Source organism: Vombatus ursinus, unplaced genomic scaffold (genome assembly GCF_900497805.2).
Source record: "Vombatus ursinus unplaced genomic scaffold, bare-nosed wombat genome assembly UNPS02005236.1, whole genome shotgun sequence".
In the NCBI taxonomy this organism is placed as follows: domain Eukaryota; kingdom Metazoa; phylum Chordata; class Mammalia; order Diprotodontia; family Vombatidae; genus Vombatus; species Vombatus ursinus.
In genome coordinates this window covers 3,747,210-3,764,892 of record NW_020945014.1, presented here as the reverse complement: position 1 = coordinate 3,764,892, position 17,683 = coordinate 3,747,210, and positions in this window count along the sequence as shown.

The following is a 17,683-nucleotide window of genomic DNA, read 5'->3' as shown; positions in this document are numbered from 1 at the left end:
AGTTTTCCTGATTCCAGGCTCCATCCACTTCACCACCTAGCTGCCATATGAAGGGGAGTAGTGGAAAATAAAGCTGGAAAGGTGAGTTGGTTCTAGATTACGGAGGTCATCTAATGCCAGGCTATGGAGCCTGCTTGTTATCCTGTGGGCAAGAGGGTGCCATTTGAGCAGGCTTGTGGGGTGCTCAAGAACTGTGATTTAGGAAGATTAGTCAGGCAAATAGTGCATAGGCTAGAATACAGATGTAGCACAGGACACTGGAAATCCCGCTACAATTGGAAAGAGCAGACTTGGGTTTAATGTGACCATGAACAGGTCCCTTCTTATCTCATGCCTCAGTTTCCTCATCAAGCTGTGCTAGGTCCCTCAGCGAGGGTGCTGTGAGGAAAGCACTTTCTAAGCCATACAGTCATATAGAAACAGGAGTTATTAAGGTGAGGAGGAAGTAGGGTGAGGGCAAGAAAACCAGTTATTCGGCAATTCAGATCATAAACCTCAAACCTAGAGGCCGTATCAGTAAAACGTCATTTTCCTGAGGAGAAAACTGAGGCTCAGGGAACTTTATTAACTACTTGAGGTCACTGGGGCAGTAAATGTCAGAGTCGGGATTTGAACCTCTATCTACCGACGGAAGCCCAGGGCTCTTTCCACTGCCCCCACAGTATTTCAGGCCAGGGGTGAGAAGGGCCTGAACTTTTCTTTGGGGATGAAAAGGAGCATTGACTAAAGTGAGGTTCTGAAATAGAATGGTCAGGACGTGGTGACTGATTGGATGTGAGGGGCCTAAGGAGAGGGAGGAAACAAAGAAAACCTTTATGGGTCTTTCTGTGATTGCCTGCATTCTTTGCAGCTCCATTCCCTAATGCCGGTCTCTAAGAGAGCCTTATCTTTGCCTGGGTTTTATAGACTTCCAGCACTCAGAGCTTTGGAAGACAATTAACTTGGTTGCCTCCAGGTACTTAAGCCCCTGCCTTTTCGTCCAGTACTTACCAGCTGTTCCAGTCAGGACAAATCACTTCCCCTCTCTGTGTGCCTCAGTTTCTATATCCATGAAACGGGCACAATAATCCTCTGCATTATCTGTCTCACAAAATGAATTTTGAAGGTTTATAGAAATAGGAGCTATTAGCATTCGTATTGGTTTGCTTTCCTTTAAAAAATAAGCTGTGTGGATGCCTTTTATTTTTATGTCACAGTCATTGTTCAGTGTATATTTGTTATATATTATATTATTTTTGAAATGAACCCCTTATCTTGTGCCAAAGACAAAAAAGCAGGCAAAATCAACAGATACGGTGACTTTGTCAGATCCTGCATGCAACGTTCTGTACCTGAAATCCTTTTACAGAAAGGACAGATTTTGTCATCTCTTGCTCTACCCTGCTCCAAACCCAGACTGGTCATTGCAATTATTCAGTTCTAGAGTTTTTTTTTCTTAATTTACATTATTGTAGTCATGGTTCCTTTTGTTTGCCATTATTACCTGGTTTCATAACCCTCTTCCTTTTTCTGGGGTTTTCTGCAATTCCATTTTTAATATTTATCTCTCCTTCCATTTTAATTCCAACCTCCTTTGTAAAAGCTGAGTAGGTCCCACGTCCTGTTCCTCTCTCTTTCTCCCCCACTCAAGGACTGATGCCTGAGCTTGTCTGATCAGTTTCAGGAAGCAGAGTCCTTGGGAAGGGCCCCGATGAAAAGCTTTGAAAATGGGTGGAGTATTCTGGTACAGTAGGTCCCTGCAGAGCAGGAGGAAGGGAGGTGGTCAAAATATTTGCTGGCAGACATAGCTATGACCTTAGTGTTAAGGATTATGTGGAGGGAGGAGGTGTTGGGAACAGGGAGCCTGGTGAGAATGCTGAACTATATTCCCTGGGAGCCACAGAATCTCCCGGACCTTGGAGGTCATCTAATGCTACACATCCCTAAGTAAGAATCCCTTCTATGCCAGCCCCACAAAGGGGTCACCTCAGGATTTGCCCCCTGAAGACCTCTAGGAGGGAGAACCCAATGCCTTGACTCCCTTGGAACAATTCACTCCTTATTAGAATAACTCTAATTGTTAGGAAGTTTTTCCTTACACTAAACTGAAATCCTGCTCCTATTTCTGCCCTCTGGGGCTAAGCAGCACAAGCCTCTTTTATGCCATAGTCTTACCACAGCTATTATATCCCAGGCTAATTATTTTCTTCTGCTCCTTGATCAACATCCCTAGTTCTTTCAGATGCATTTCCCCTTGAATAATCTTAATGTAGGGTGGGAGGATGTAAATGTATTTATTAGGTGCTAGCAACTGTACCAGCTTGAGTGGGAGCCATAGGAGACGTTAGAAGACATTTGAACCAAACCTCTTATTTTATAGGGGAGGAAAGTGAGGCCCAGAGAGTTCAAGTCAAGTGTCCAGGATCACATGGGCTGTAGAGCTGGGATGAAAACCCAGGTCTTTAGACTCCAAATTTCCTTCATACCACGATGCCCTTTGCTGCCCTTTGTAGGACGGTCTCCATCTTATCGATGTCCTTCCTAAAATGTGACACCAAGAATTGAATATGAAAGTCCAGATGTGGTTTGACAAGGGGAGAAAAGTCCAATGCAGCTATCATCTCCCTTGTACTAGACATTACCTAATGTCTCTTTTAAAAAATTATTTTGGTTTCAATTTATGGAATAAAAGAAGCATTTCCATAACATAGTATAATAAAAATATGATTGTACATGAAATTGCAAATCTACCATTACAACCTTCTACTCCTTTTAAATATACAACAAAGTTATCATGTAAATTTTTTCCCTTTTTTCTTCCCCCTCCCCCATAGAGATGCCACCATTAGACACAGATAGGTATATATATATATATATAATTATTCTATACATATTTCTATTTATCAGTTCTTTCTCTGGATGCAGATAGTTTTTCTTCATATGTCCTTTATAGTTAATTTCGGTATTTAAAGTCATTCTCAAAACATTATCGTGGTTACAGTATACAATGTTCTCTTGGTTCTGCTCATTTTGCTCTCATTATTTCATGCAAGTCTATCCATATTTTTCTAAGATTATTGACTTCTTCATTTCTTAAAGCACAGTAGTATTCCATCATAGTCGTACACCACAACTTGTTCAGTCGTTCCCCAATTGATGGGCATCCCTGCAATTTCCAGTTCTTTGCACCACAAAGAGAGCTGCTATAAACATTTTAGAACCTATATATATATACACACACACACACACACACACACATATATATATATATATATATATACACACATATACATATATGGTTCATCTTTGGAAATAGACCTAGTAGTGGTATTGTTCCATCTAATCTCTTAATGCAACCCAAGATTACATTGCCTTTTGGGCTGCCAGATCACAGTGCCTGGATCTTTTTGCAGACATCTCTATAGATACTTTTTCCATTTTGAACTTTTGAAACTAATTTTTTTTTTACTGTTTTCATTATTAACCAATCAGGATTTATTAAGCATGTACAATGTGCCAGGCACTGTGTTAGGTGTTGGAAATACAATTACAAAGAATGAAGCCATCCCTACTCACAAGGAACTTATGGAGGAGGAAAATAACTACATGTATAAAAATATCCAGTATGACTATAAAGTGAATAAATACAAATATATAAAAAGTAGGTAAATAAATAGTTTAGGAGGGAGGACACTAGAGGTTCAGGGGGGAGAGATAAGCAAAAGCTTCATTCAGAAGATGGTGCCTGAAATGGGGCTTAAAGGAAGAGACGGACCCTATGAGATGGAGGTCGGGAGGGATTGTGTTCTAGGTATGTGGGAGGGACAGTAAAACTGTACAGAAATGGGAGGCATGTCATGGGTGAGGAGCAGAGAGGAGACCAATTTGGCTGGATATCAGAGTGCAGGAGGAGGAGGAATGTCCAAAGGGGTTGAAGAGATGGGTTGGGGCCAAGTGTTATGGGGCTATTCTTGCCTGTCAAAGTCTCTTTGGATCCTGACTGTCATCCAATATATTAGTTATCTTAGCTGTGTGTCATCTATATTCTTCCAAGTTATTGATAAAAATGTCAAATAGCATTGATCCTTGGTGTGTGCCACTTCCTTCCAAGATGGTTGTTCAGTCATGTCTGACTCTTTGTGAACCCTTTTGGGGTTTTCTTGGCAAAGATACTGGAGTGGTTTGCCATTTCCTTCTCCAGCTCATTTTACAGATGAGGAAACTGAGGCAAACAGGGTTAAGTGACTTGCTCAGGGTCACACAGCTAGTAAGGGTTGGAGGCTGGATTTGAACTTTGGTCCTCCAGGCTCTGTACCCGGTGTTTTCTATTCACTGCATCACCTAGCTGCCCTGAGATGCTACTGAACCATTAATGACTACTCTTTCAGTAGAATGGCCAGACTCTGAATTCACCTAATTATACTATTAGCCAGTCCACACGTCTCTATCTTGTCCAACAAGGAGAGGACAAGAGTCCTAAACCCTGTTATATAATGCCAATCAGCACTCCTTCATTCATAGTTCTTCTCTATTTTCTTTCCTGACCATCTTGGATTCCTATGTCTTGTCTTATCTTCTAAATAGTCAAGCAGTAAGCATGTATTACGTGACTACTATGTACCCAGCACTGTGCTAAGCATTTTGGCAAAAGACAGTCCTTGCCTTCAAAGACCTCTGAGTCTAATGGAGGAGACTATATTCGGACAACCATGTACAAACAAGCTAAATAGGATAAACTGAAGATAACCAATAGATTAGAAGGCAATGGAATTAAGAGAGTTCAGGAAAAGCTTCTTGGAAAAGGCGGAATTTTAGCTGAGACTTAAAGGAAACCAAGGAATCCCAAAGACATAGATGAGGAGGAAGAGTATGCCAGGCATGAAGAATGGTCAGTGAAAGTGCTTGGAGTCTGCAGATAGAATGTGTTGTCCAAGGAGCGGTAAGAAGGCCGGTGCCGCTAGATGGAAAACTCCATGGGAGAGAGGAGTTAACGAAGACTGGAAAGGAAGAAGGGATCTAGGCTGTGAAGAACTCTGAATGCCAGAGGATTATATATAATGTATGTACACATATATATACACATACATGCACATACATGTATTTATTATTTATTATTTTTATGTTTATATTTTATATATCACACTGGAGGTGACAGGGAGTCAATTTTCCTCTACCTGTTTCATCTCAGTAGCTGATCTTATGACTATCTTGTGGATAACACTTCTTTTTTTTTTTTTCCTATCTCAACTTGCTGTGGTTCAGTAGACAGAGCACTGACTTGGGGGTCAGAGGGCCTTGGTGCAAGTTTTACTTCTGATGTTTACTACTTGTGTGGCCTGAGTTGAATCATTTGAACCTTAGTTTCTAGTTGTTTAGTTGTTTTCAATCATGTCTGACTCTTGTCCCCTTTTGGGATTTTCTTGGTAAAGATACTGGAGTGGTTTGCCATTATCTTCTCCAGCTCATTTCACAGATGAGGAAACTGAGGCAAACAGGGTTAAATGACTTGATCAGGGTCACACAGTTAGCATGCGTCTGAGACAGGATTTGAACTCAGGTCTTCCTGACTTCAGGTCCAGCACTCATCCATTTCACCATATAGCTGCTCTGGCTGAACCTGTTTCCTCATCGGTAAAATAAGAGATTTGGACTAGATGGCTTCCTGAGGTCCACTCCAACTATAAATTTACTCTTTCCCTCTGCCCCAAAAGCTGTGCCATCATATTTACTCCATCCATCCAGTCATAAAACAAGTATTCACTGAAGGCTTACTATCTGTCCCCTACCCCCAAGTAGGCTTCCTAAACTCTGCTCATTTTGTGGTCCAGTGGAAAGGGCCTTAGATCTGGAGTCAGGGGACCTTTGTTCTAATCATAGGCCCTGCCACTTATAGCATCCTCTCTGGGCTTCAGTTTCCTCATCTGTAAAGTGAAGAAGTGAAACAGACCAACAATACTCAAACATTTTAAGTCTCAGAACCCCTTTACATTCTGAAAAATTGATGACCCCCCAAAGTGCTTTTGTACATTGGGTTATACTTATAGAAATTTACCATATCTTAAATTAAAGTGTCATTGTGTTATTATGAAAATAATTTTGAACTCCCGACCCCCAAGACTTCCTAAAAGGATATGAGGACCTCCAGAGGTTCCCTGACCATTGTTTGAAAACCATTGGACTAAATGACCACTAAGGTCCTTTTTGAGCTCCAAATCGGTGACCCTGTTATTTCCCTAACCTAATCACCTAACCTCTTTTCCCCTAACGTCCTTCTCTTCCTCCTTCCATAAGTTCCAACTACAAAGGCTCTCGGAGTTGAGGGGGAAGGGAGGATGGTGGGGCTGGGTAGGAGGGGTGAGAGGAAAAAAAGGCACCTCCTCCACCTCTTAGGCGTGTGTGTGTGTGTGTGTGTGTGTGTGTGTGTGTGTGTGTGTGTGTGAGAGAGAATATCAAAAAGGCAAAAGTGGAAAGGCTGTTAGGGAGGGGGGCGCGCAGCGGCACTCCATCCCGCTGAGGGCCCCCTGGGGAGCTTGTGGGGAGTACGTGGGCGTAACTTGGATAGGGGGACACCGGGGACAGTAGCGCAGCCAGGGAAGGCCGGGCGGTCGCGTTCGCGCGTGCGTCCCGCTATACTCTTTCCCTCCCCATCCACCCAGACGCAAGCTCCCTTCCCACGCCCCCGCCCTCCTCCTGCCCACCCCAGGAGAGTCGGAGCCCCAGCCCTAGCCTAGCCGGAGTGAGAGAGCTCAGTCGTGCGCCCCGGGGGCGGAGAGGGTGGGGAAAGGAAGGAGGAGGGGAGGTAGAGAGAGGGAAGGAAAGAGGGAAGCAACAGCAAAGAAAAGAAAGAAAAGACCACCAAAACGAGGCCAGAGCCGAGGGAGGCGGGGGCTGGGGCTGCCAGGGAAGGGCGCGTGGAGCCCACAGTGGCAGCTGCCCCAGAGCGCGCTGAGGTCGCCGCCGCCACCACCGTGCAGCTCAGCTCGGGCCGCCGGGGATCGCGGAGCCTCCGGGGAGCGGGGGCCAGGTCAGTGTCCAAGCCTCTCTGAGCCCGCTTGCCGGAGGGAAGGAGGAGGGTGTCACCGGCGGGGGAAGGGATCGGGGTTTGCTAACGTGATGGGGGTGGGGGTAGAGGGCGGGGACCCAGGCGTTAGCGCCTGCTTGCATTGGGGGCGGGGGGCAGGAAATCGAAGTTTGCATGCACTGGCGGGGCGGTGCACGAATCGGGGGGAGACTGGGGAGGGGATTCGGATTTGCTGGGGCGGGCTAAGCGAGTCGAGGCGGGGTTGTGCATGCGTGGGGGTTGGGGGAGGTCGAGTTGCTTTGTGTTGCAGCGGCGAGTGGATCACGCTGGCTGCGCCAGGAGGATGGGGGTGCTCTTCTGTCTCTCTGGGGCTATGGTGGGCGGTGAGAGGGGAGGAGGGATGCTACTGCCGCCCCCATCCCACCAGGCTCTTCTTTTGAGGACCCTCCTCCCCTCCTTTCTTTTCCCACATCCACTCCCTACTTCTAATTGTGGGATTCTCAGACTGTCTCCCAGCCCTCTCAGGTACCAGAAATGCCAAACTGCCCATTCTGCCAGTCATTTTGAAGCTTTCATTCATCCCTACCCCCACTTCTGTACTTTATCCCCAACCAGGTTGTCTCCGAGCAACCTGGGATTTTGGGGTCAACATAGGTCTTCAAGCCTTCCCCGGCCGGCTGGTCTGGGCAGGTGGCCACCAGAATCAGAAATGGTCCAGGTAGCTTGGGGTGACATTTCCTCACAGAGCCCGGGGCTGGGCTGAGTGGACAGCTTGAGGCAAGTGACACCTGTGCTACCTAGGCCCTTGGCACCTTCGGTTACTGGTGCCCCCTCTTTTGTGACTAGGGTTACTTGATTGGAAACCTTAGTGGTGCCCAGATCCAGGATCCAGGCTAGCAAATGGGGCTGAGGTGCTGTGGGAAGGGAGGATGTCATCTAGCCTCTTAACCTGGGTATTCTGACAGACCAGACTAGCCACTGATCTTAGAGCCCAGCAGGGGGCAAAGGGAAGCCTCTTGGATTTTCTTGTTCTGGAGAGTTGTGTGCACACACAGTGTCCTAATAGATTCTGGGACTGGGGAGCAGGGACTTTACCAATCTCCCTTAATTCTAGTGCCTTCTTTCTATTGATTATCTCTAGTTTATCTTGTATGCAGCTTTTTTTGTACATAGTCATTTGGATATCCCCCATTAAATTGTGACCTGGTCAAGTGCAAGGACTGTCTTTTGCCTTTTCTTTGTATTCCCCTACACTTAGTACAGTGCCTAGCACATGGTAAGTGTTTAATAAATGTTCATTGACTGACTACATGTAGGTCATTTTTGGGGCAGTGAATCATGGAACTTAGGACTCCCATTCCCCCAAACTACTTGCAGGGGGAAATTTGATTTCTTCAGTTCCCTCCCCCCTCCCCTTCCCCAGTCTACCTCATGCTGTTTTAGACAGCACATGCCCAAAGAATTTTTTTTTTTTTGGTATGTCTTGATGGTTTCCAGATGAGTCTGTAGCATTGGAAACCCAAGTTAAATCCCAGCAGTTGGTTACATATTGAAGGTTTGCTGGGGCTGCTGACTTTTCTGGAACTGTCATCTTCCAAACTTACTGCTGGCTGACTGGAGTCAGGATTGGAGTCTCACATGGAGAAGGATGAGCCTGCACCATTGGAGTGAAGGGGCAGGACGAGAGGGTCCAATCTGTCATTCTTATTGAAGTCCATCAAAAAGAATTTGTTAAATGCTTACAGTGTGTCAGGCACTGTACTAATTACTGGGGATACAGGCAAAAAAGAGTCATTCTTTGCTTGCAAGGAGCTTCCTTTTATAAGAAAATCTTCCAGTTGTAAGAAAATCAGAGATGACAAAGGCAATGAGTTTGGTTGTTCCTAAATCCCACAGCCATGATCACAAGAACATTTTCTCTGGCTGTCCCCCGTGCCTGGAACTCTTTCCCTCCTTGGCACTGACTAGTGACTTCCCTGCCTTCCTTAAAATCCCAACTAAAATCCCACCTTCTAGATCAGGGGTGGGAACCTGTGATCTCTAGGTCACATGTAGCCTTCTAGGTCCTTGGGTGCAGCCTTTCGACTGAGTCCAAGTTTTACAGAAGAAATCTCCTTTTATTGAGGGGATTTGTTCTGTGAAGTTTGGATATGGTCAAAGGACCGTACTTCAGGACCTAGAAGGACCACTCCTGTTCTAGAGGAAGCCTTTCCTAACCACTCTTAATTCTAGTGCCTTCCCTCTGTTAATTATTTCCTATTTATCCTGTGTATGGCTTACTTTGTATATGTCTGTTTGCATGTTGTCTCCCTCGTTAGATTGTAAGCTGCTTGAGGGCAGGAACTGTCCTTTACCTTTTTTGGTATTCTCAGTGCTTAGCACAGTGCCTGGCACGTAGTAGGTGCTTAATAAATGTTATTTAATTGAATTGAATTAGAGAGATAATTCTGTATGGACTTTGGTCTCCTTCTCATCCTGTGCCCTTCTGTTTTTGTCTTTGATCACATGCATCCCCCATACCTGCGGTGGCCTGCCTTGATACCTCCACTACCCTTCCAACCTGTTACATGATGATCTGGCGTGGTATCTAGTGACTTGGAGGCAGGTAGGTGGTGCAGAGGACAGCGATGAGTCAGGAAAATCTGAGTTCAAATATGGCCTCAGACACTTAGTAGCTGTGTGACCTTGGGCAAGTCATTTAACCCTGATTGCCTCAGTTTCCTCATCTGTCAAATGAACTGGAGAAGGAAATGGCAAACCACTCCAGTGTCTTTACCAAGAAAACCTCAAATGGGGTCACGAAGAGTCAGACGTGACTGAACAATAACAACACCATAACAATAGCAATGCTAAGTGACATAGTGTAATGATTCTAAACTCTGAATCAAGTGATCCATGTTTGAATCTCAGCGGAACATATTTGTGTCCTTTGTGAAAAGCAGCTTGGTATAAAGCAGGTGTAGTTAATCTTTTTTTGTGTGTTATGGATCCCTTCTCAGAATGATGTTTTTAAATGTATAAAATAAAATCCATAAGATTACCAAAGAAATAAATTATATTAAAATATAGTTTTCAAAATAATTTTTAAAAGTTCAGGGACCCCAAGTTTAAGAACCCTTGGTATAGAGGAAAATGGATTCATAGTCAGAAGTCTTGGGTTTGATTCCTGCCTCTAATATTTATGACCTGTCTGAGCACGTAATTCCACACCCACCCACCCCCAGTCTCAGTTTCCACCTCTATAAAGAGGGGGCTGGACTGGATAATTTCCAAGTGCACTTTTAACCCTCAGTACTTTCTTCATTAGAAGCAGCTAGGTGGGGAACTTGAGTTTGATTTTGGCATCAGACACTTAACAGCTGGGCAAGTCACTTCACCTCTGTTTGCCTCATTTTCTTCAACTGTAAAATGGAAATCATCATAGCACCTACCTCCCAGGGCTGCCTTGAGGATCAGATGAGATAATACTTGTAAAGTGCTCAGCACAATGCCAGGCACATAGGTACTTAGTAAATGCTTATTTCCTACCTTTCTTGCAGTAGTTACATCTGCAGCTACCTTTCTGAAATCCTTTTGTGAAAACCTCTGTCTCTTCCTTCTAGAGATGAAAGCCAATCCTAGGTGAAGTTGTAAAGTCTTCTTTTTCCCCCACCTTTTCCTGTACCCTTTCTCTGGCCTTGCTCATTTCAGGCACCTAGTGCCCTCGGACTCTTCATTCCTTGTCCAGTGTCAAAACTTGAAAGGATCTGAAATGACCATCTGCTCTTTGATTGGTTGAAAGCCGTTGTCAGTGAGGTCTTACCTTACGTTTGCATTTAAGCTTTAAGGTCTGGTTGTAGGATGAAAGGCTTTATCCTTAGATGATCCTTTAAATGGTGTCCAGGGGGACTTGCACTGTGTTTGAATGCTAGGCCAGTCAGCTGGGGAGAGGGTCATCATCAGAATCACAGGGATTTGAGCTGGAAGGAACTATGGGAGCCATGGAATCCAGCTTGCCAACAACTGAACAGGCTTTCCTTTTACAATGTCATCACTGAGAGGGCATTTGACCTTCTCTTGAAGACCTCTTGTGATGGGTCACTCACTACCTCTTGAGGCAACCCAGATTGTTAATGGTTCACCTTGTATTTTAAAGCCTAATGCTGTTTCTTCTTTTCTCCAGGTGAATTGACCTGGGTTGCCACCAAAGGTAACTCAGGTGGACTTGCAGGATGCTTGATTTTCTCAGTCATACTCTACTAACCCACAGAGGAGTTGGAAATCTGTGTTGGGGGCAGGGATAACCGAACCAACAAAGTCAGCCGATCAACCAGCATTTTTAAAACTGGGGATGTCAAGAGAAGTGCGTAGCCTGAAGGAGCTTATGCTGTATAATGAAATCACAGATCCTTGAAGTTGTTGGATTAAGAAGTAGAAAGACTGAGGCAGCTAGGTGGCATAATGGACAGAGCTCTGGCTTTGGAATCAGGAGGACCTGAGTTCAAATCTGGCCTTCGACACTTATTAGCTGTGTGACCCTAGACAAGTCACCTCACCAAAAAAAAAACCCAAAAAAACAAAAAAAAAGTGGAAAGATATGGATTTGGAATCATACATCATAGTAAGCTGAGCAGGAAGGGATCATGGAGCTCATCTGTTCTGATCTCCTCGTCTTATAAATGAGGAACCTGAAACTCTCAGAGGTTGAGTGACTTGTTCAGGGTCACTCAGGTCAGAGGCGGCAGAGCCAGGATTCAGACCTACATCATCAGGCTTTAAACCTAGTGCTGTTGTCACTATCCTGGGCGTTTGACCCCAAATAATAATAATTGCTAGCGTCTGTATAGTGCTTACTGTGTGCCAGGCATCTTACAGTCGTTATCCACACAACAACCCTGGGAGGTGGGGACTATTATTATCCCCATTTTACAGTTGAGGAAACTGAGGCAGGCAGGTAGAGTGACTTGCCCAGGGTCACATAGTGAGCATCTGAGGCTGGATTTGAACTCAGTCTTCCTTACTTCAAGCTCAGTGCTCTACCCACCGTACAACTAAACTAGTCACTGTTTGACTTACTTTGAGTGCTGATGACACTACTCTTGTGATCTTGGACAAAAGTCATTCTTTTCTAGACCAAGGATTCTTCCTTTCTTTTGTGTCAGAGATCTCTTTGACAGGCCGGGAAAGCCTGTGGCCCCCTTCCTTGGGTAACATTTTTAAAATGATCTGTGAGGATTGCAAAGTAAATCAAATTTGTTGAAATACAGTTATGTGAATATTTTAAAAATAAGTGAGACTTCCGGTTAAGAACTGCTGCCAGCAGGTAAGCTCCCTGAAGGCAGGTAGGCGCTTTGGTTTTTGTCTTGGTCTGCCTAGCCCCTCACGCAGTGATTTGCAAACAGTAGACACTGAATGCTTTTTATATTAAATTGAATTGAGCTGTGCAGGCACAGGTAGAGGAGCCTGAGGTTATTACTCAGTGTAATTCCCCTGAGTGCTTGATGAGTGAGGTGTCCAGGGGAAAGAGCACTGAACTTGGAGTCACAAAACCTGAGTTCAAATCCTCAATCCATATGTACTGTATGTCAGGACAGTGCTAAGGGCTGGGGGTACAAGAAAGGCAAAAACATGGGATCTGTCCCCAAGGAGCTCACAGTCTAACGGGGGAGACAAAGTGTGTGATTCCTTATTCCCTTGGTTCTCTGGTCAATCCTACAGAGAGGATCTATCTCGGATGCTAGAAGCCTTCCTCTGGGTCTTTTTAATTCTTTGGGTATGATGCAGCTCTTGAGTTATTTAGGCTTCCCAGCTCCCTAGGTGGCATAGGGGTTAGAATTCTGGATCTGGAGTCAGGAAGACCTGAGTTCAAATCTAACCTCAGATACTTACTAGTTGTGTGACCCTGTACAAGTCACTGAACCTCAGTCTGCCTCAGTTTCCTCAGCTGTAAAATGAGGATAATAATAGCACTCCCAGGGCTGCAGTGAGGATAAAAAAATGAGATAATTTTTGTAAAGTGCCTGGCAAACCTTAAAGCATTATAAAAAGCTAACTCTTTTATTATTTCTTGCTGAATGATTGACCCACTTCCTCTCCCAATCAAACATATTTTTGGATGTTATGTCCCTTATGCCACTTTCTGCATGGAGCTCATTTTTGGAAATAATTCCATAGTTTGCTCTTGCTCTCCATGTGTCTCTTCATTGCCTTTTGAGCAAATGAAGGTCATGCGACAGGGTGATGTGTGTTAGTCACCAAAGGTGTTTGCTGCTCTCATGGGGGAGGTCCTTTGTAGAGTCCAAAAGGAAGAGGGAGTCCCCAGGGGAGGTCAAAGACCGTTGATTTCACTGACCACTCCCTACTCCTCTCCCCAAACTCCATGACTTCTGTGGGAACCATGGAAGAGATTTTTTAAAAGAGATGGGCCTAGTGATCCATATAGGATCTTTTCCAAGTGAATGAAGAGTGTGTGTTACCCAGATGAGCATAAGTGGCTGGGTAGGCGTCCCATTGAGTTATTCTATTAGCTGTAGATACCTTGAACAAGTACTGTAGCCAGCTACCCAAATAGGCCCAAAATGGCATCAAAGGGAAGAGACTGGGCTGAATTGTATTTGGGGATTTGAGAAATGCTTTGAAGAATCCAAAGCTGCTCCCTGACACAAAGCTCCATCTTTTTTTTTTAACACCAGTTTTCTGTCGATGAATTATGAAATGTTACAGTCTTTGAAGACTCAAATAAAAATAAAGTGCTTTATACCTATTATCTCTGGATCCTGGCAACTCATTTGAGAAAGGTAAAACATGTACTTTTACCTTTATTGTACATATTAGGAAACTAAGGCTCGGGGCTGAAGTGATTTGCCCAAAGTCACATGACTTAAAAGTGTTAGCGATAGGATTCCGTCGAGCCAGACCTCCTGACCCCCCAGTCTGGGGGTCTTTCTACTACCCCAGTTGAGAGTCATTTCTTGTCTCTTACTGTTTGTGTTTATCCCTCCTTTTCCCTTTATTCTCCTTCTCTTCAACCTCCTTAATGAAGTTCTACCTTTATGTACACAGTAGACTCTGTTAGGAAAAGTTGCATGCAAATTTAATTATCGTAAGTGAAGTAAAATAAATTCACCCCACAGTATTTTGTTAAACACTTCCATTTCATACACTCTATATTTTAGCCAAACTAGTCTTTTTCTTGTTCCTTCCACACAGCCACTCTATTTCCCATCTCCAGGTCTTTGCACTCTGTGCCGGCTCCCTCCTCACCATCCTCTCTCAGAATCTTTAGTTTCCTCCAAGTAGCTCCAGTGGCATCTGATCCCTCCCACCACCTAGTGTTGTAGAATCAGGAGGCTCTGAGTTCAAGTCCTGACTCTGACGCTTATGAGTTGGTTGAACAGAGGCTGATCCTCTGAACCTCTTGGTGCCCTGGCTACTTTCTAGGAACATAAATTGCAAACCAGTTACCAGTCTGCATTGATAAAGGGAGTTTACACAGTAGGAGTTCCCCACCCCATAAATGTGCAAATCTTTCCCCAAAATGTTAGTTTTAAAAGTGCCAGGCATTGTGCTAGGTATGAGGATTTTTGTTTAGTCATTTTTCAGTTGTGTCTGACTCTTCATGACCCCATTTAGGGTTTTCTCGGCAAAGATACTAGAGTGGTTTTCCATTCCTTCTCCAGCTCATTTCCCAGATGAGGAAACTGAGGCAAACAGGGTTAAGTGACTTGAACAGGGTCATACAACCACGAAGTGTCTGAGGCCAAATTTGAACTTAAGTCTCCCTGACTCCAGAGTTGGTACTCTATCCACTATGTTACCTAGCTGCCTGCTATCTCCTATTTCTTTGTATATATTTTGCATGTGATTTTATATGCACAAGGTATCTACCATCATACATTGTTAAGTTCCTGTCAGCGACAAACTCATTTTGTATTTGTGTCACCAGCACAGTGGTTGACACATATAAATGCTTTCTTCCTTGATTGAATGGAAACACTGTTTCTTCTAGAAATAATAACAGCAACAATAACTAAAATATTTAGCACAGCACTTTAAGGTTTGTAAAGTTACTTACATATATGTGTATATGTTCTCATTTGGTCCTCACAATAATACTCTGTGGGAAGCTCTTTTGTTATCCTACATTTGCTGATGAGGAAATTGAGGCCCGAATTCCTAGAACTCTTTGAGGTTTGCAAAGTGCTTTACATATGTTATCTCATTTGGTCCTAAACCTTGTGAAGTAAGTACTTTATTATCCTCATTTGACAGAGGAGGAAACTGAGGCTGAAGAGGTTAAGTGACTTGCGCAGGGTCATACAACTAGTAATTGTCTGAAGTAGAATTTGCACTCAGATCTTCCATTGCTCTATCCAGTATGCTACCTCCTAATCCCCATTAGTTATTAATGATCTCTTTCTCTGTCCATGCCACTTATATAGAAGCTTGTTTGCAGCCTCTGAGGAAACTAAGGTGGGGGTGGGTGGCCTGTGGGAATGACTTGCCCAGGATCACATAGATAGTAAGTGACTGAGCTGAGATTTATGATTCTAAACCCAGGGTTCCTTATGCTCTATCACCCTTTTCGTACACTGCTGTCTATCTTCATTAATGTATGTGTCTTCTGGTCTTAGGAGGGCAACAAGCATTTATTGAGCAATTACTATGTGTCAGGCACTGTGCTGAGCATTGGGAAGCACTTCCATCCCTCAGGGAACTTACGCTCTAATGAGGGAAGACACATAAAAAGGAGCTGGAAAGGGGAGAGGGAGGAGAAGTCTGAAACACAGCTAGAAGAGGAATGACACATGGCCAGCCCGGGCCTGTCTCCAAAATGGAGGCCCTTTGAGGAACTCACCATTGGGAGAAGGGGCCTGGAAATATGGAGGGACAGTCTAGCATGAGAAGGCCCCAGGTATGAGGGCAGTTTCAGTTCCAACACCAGACGGTAAGTTCCATGAAGCTCTATCTTAGTTAAACTTCATATCTTCCCCATTATCTGTGGATAGCGTCCCACACGCTCACCAGATGCTGAATTAACTCATCCATTGTGAAAGAACTGGCTAGAATCGCCCCCTTCCAGGAAGGGTGTAAAGGGATTTCTATGTAGCAGAGGTGTTCAACATGGGGCCAGTGGGTGCATGAAGCCCGCAGTACTCCCAACTGTGGCCTGAACCAGTTTAAAATGTAATTGGGAAATATTTAACAAAGTAAATAAAAATGCAATAAAGCATAGATAGAATTACATTTGAAAACTAAGTCAATATGCTGCCTGCAGAAATTATATATGCGGATTATTGTCCCTGTTTCCAATTGAATCTAACACCACTGTTATATAGGGCTAGACTAAGTTACTGTTTGTTGTTTGACTGATGAGAGATTTTGTCTAGTTCTCAGAGGTTCTGATGGCTAGAGATCAGGCTCTGGCGGCCTTCAGTAACTCCCAGCCCAACACTTGATCTTTTTAAATAACATGTTTTATTGATGCTTTTAAAAAGTTTACATTGTTGTCAGTTTCCCCACAGAATCCTTTCTTGCAACAAATTTAAGTACAACAAAGCAAAGTACATGGAGACACTCATGTACACTCATGTGTGCCTCATCGTCACCTCTCCAAGCCTGTCTGGAGGTGGGATTATTGCAGCTGTCCAGAAGTGAGGTACGGTCTGCTGGAGTCAAGATTAACCTATCTGAACTCCCAGATCTTTTGTGGGGGTGGCAGTGATTTATGTTATTGTGCTCGCTGGATACTGTTTTCTTGGTTCATTTTAATTTTCTGTGTATCAATTCATGTAAGTCTTCCTATGTTTCTCAGAATTCTTCATATTTATCATTTCTTATAGAGCAGTAATATTCTGTGACACTCTCTATAATTCAGTTTGTTGAGCCATTTTCTAGTTGGGTGGTACTCACTTTGCTTCCAGTCACAATCAATAAGCATTTATGCGGAATCTGGGCCTGGTCAGGTACTATCTTAGGCACTGCAAAAGTGAGATGGTTCCTTTTCTCAAGGAGATTACCACATTCTGCTAAGGAGAGACAAGGTTCTCAGAGAAATAAATGTATGAGTCTACGTAAAATAAATATGCAATTATCAGAGGGGAGCATTTTTTGCTACCATATAAAGTTCTATAAATATTTTGGTATATTGAGGACTTCTCCGTGAACTGTGTAGTGGGTGTATAAGCCACCCTCTCCAACCTCCCAAGAGATGCTACCATTGGCCCCTGAACCAAGAAATAAAAAAGCCTGACTCTAAGATTGATTCTGAGTAATGCTGCTGGGAGTGACACTAGCAGAATGTGGGCACTGTGAGCCATAGAGGGGGATGAGGGGATGAAGGATGATGGGGTAGACTAGTTTTGGCATCCCAGTTGCTGTTTTAAATACTGATTCCGTCCCTGGTCCCTCTGCTTCTTCTTATGTGATAGATATTTGCTGATGAATGTGTGTGGGTGTAGGTTGAGCCAGGGGTCACGGTGTCATTAACTGGGTTGTTTTAGGACCACAGGGTTTAGAGTTGGAAGGGACCTTAGAGGTCATCTGGTTCGGCCTCTTCTGTTTTATATAGGAGGAAATTCAAAGCCAGTGGAGAAGGGAAGGGACTCAACTGAGACCACTTGGTGAATTTGGGACTCCCAGTCTGGCAGCTTCCCCTCCTGTCCTTAAGTGAGCACACCACCATTTCTGAGGGCTTTTTTAAAA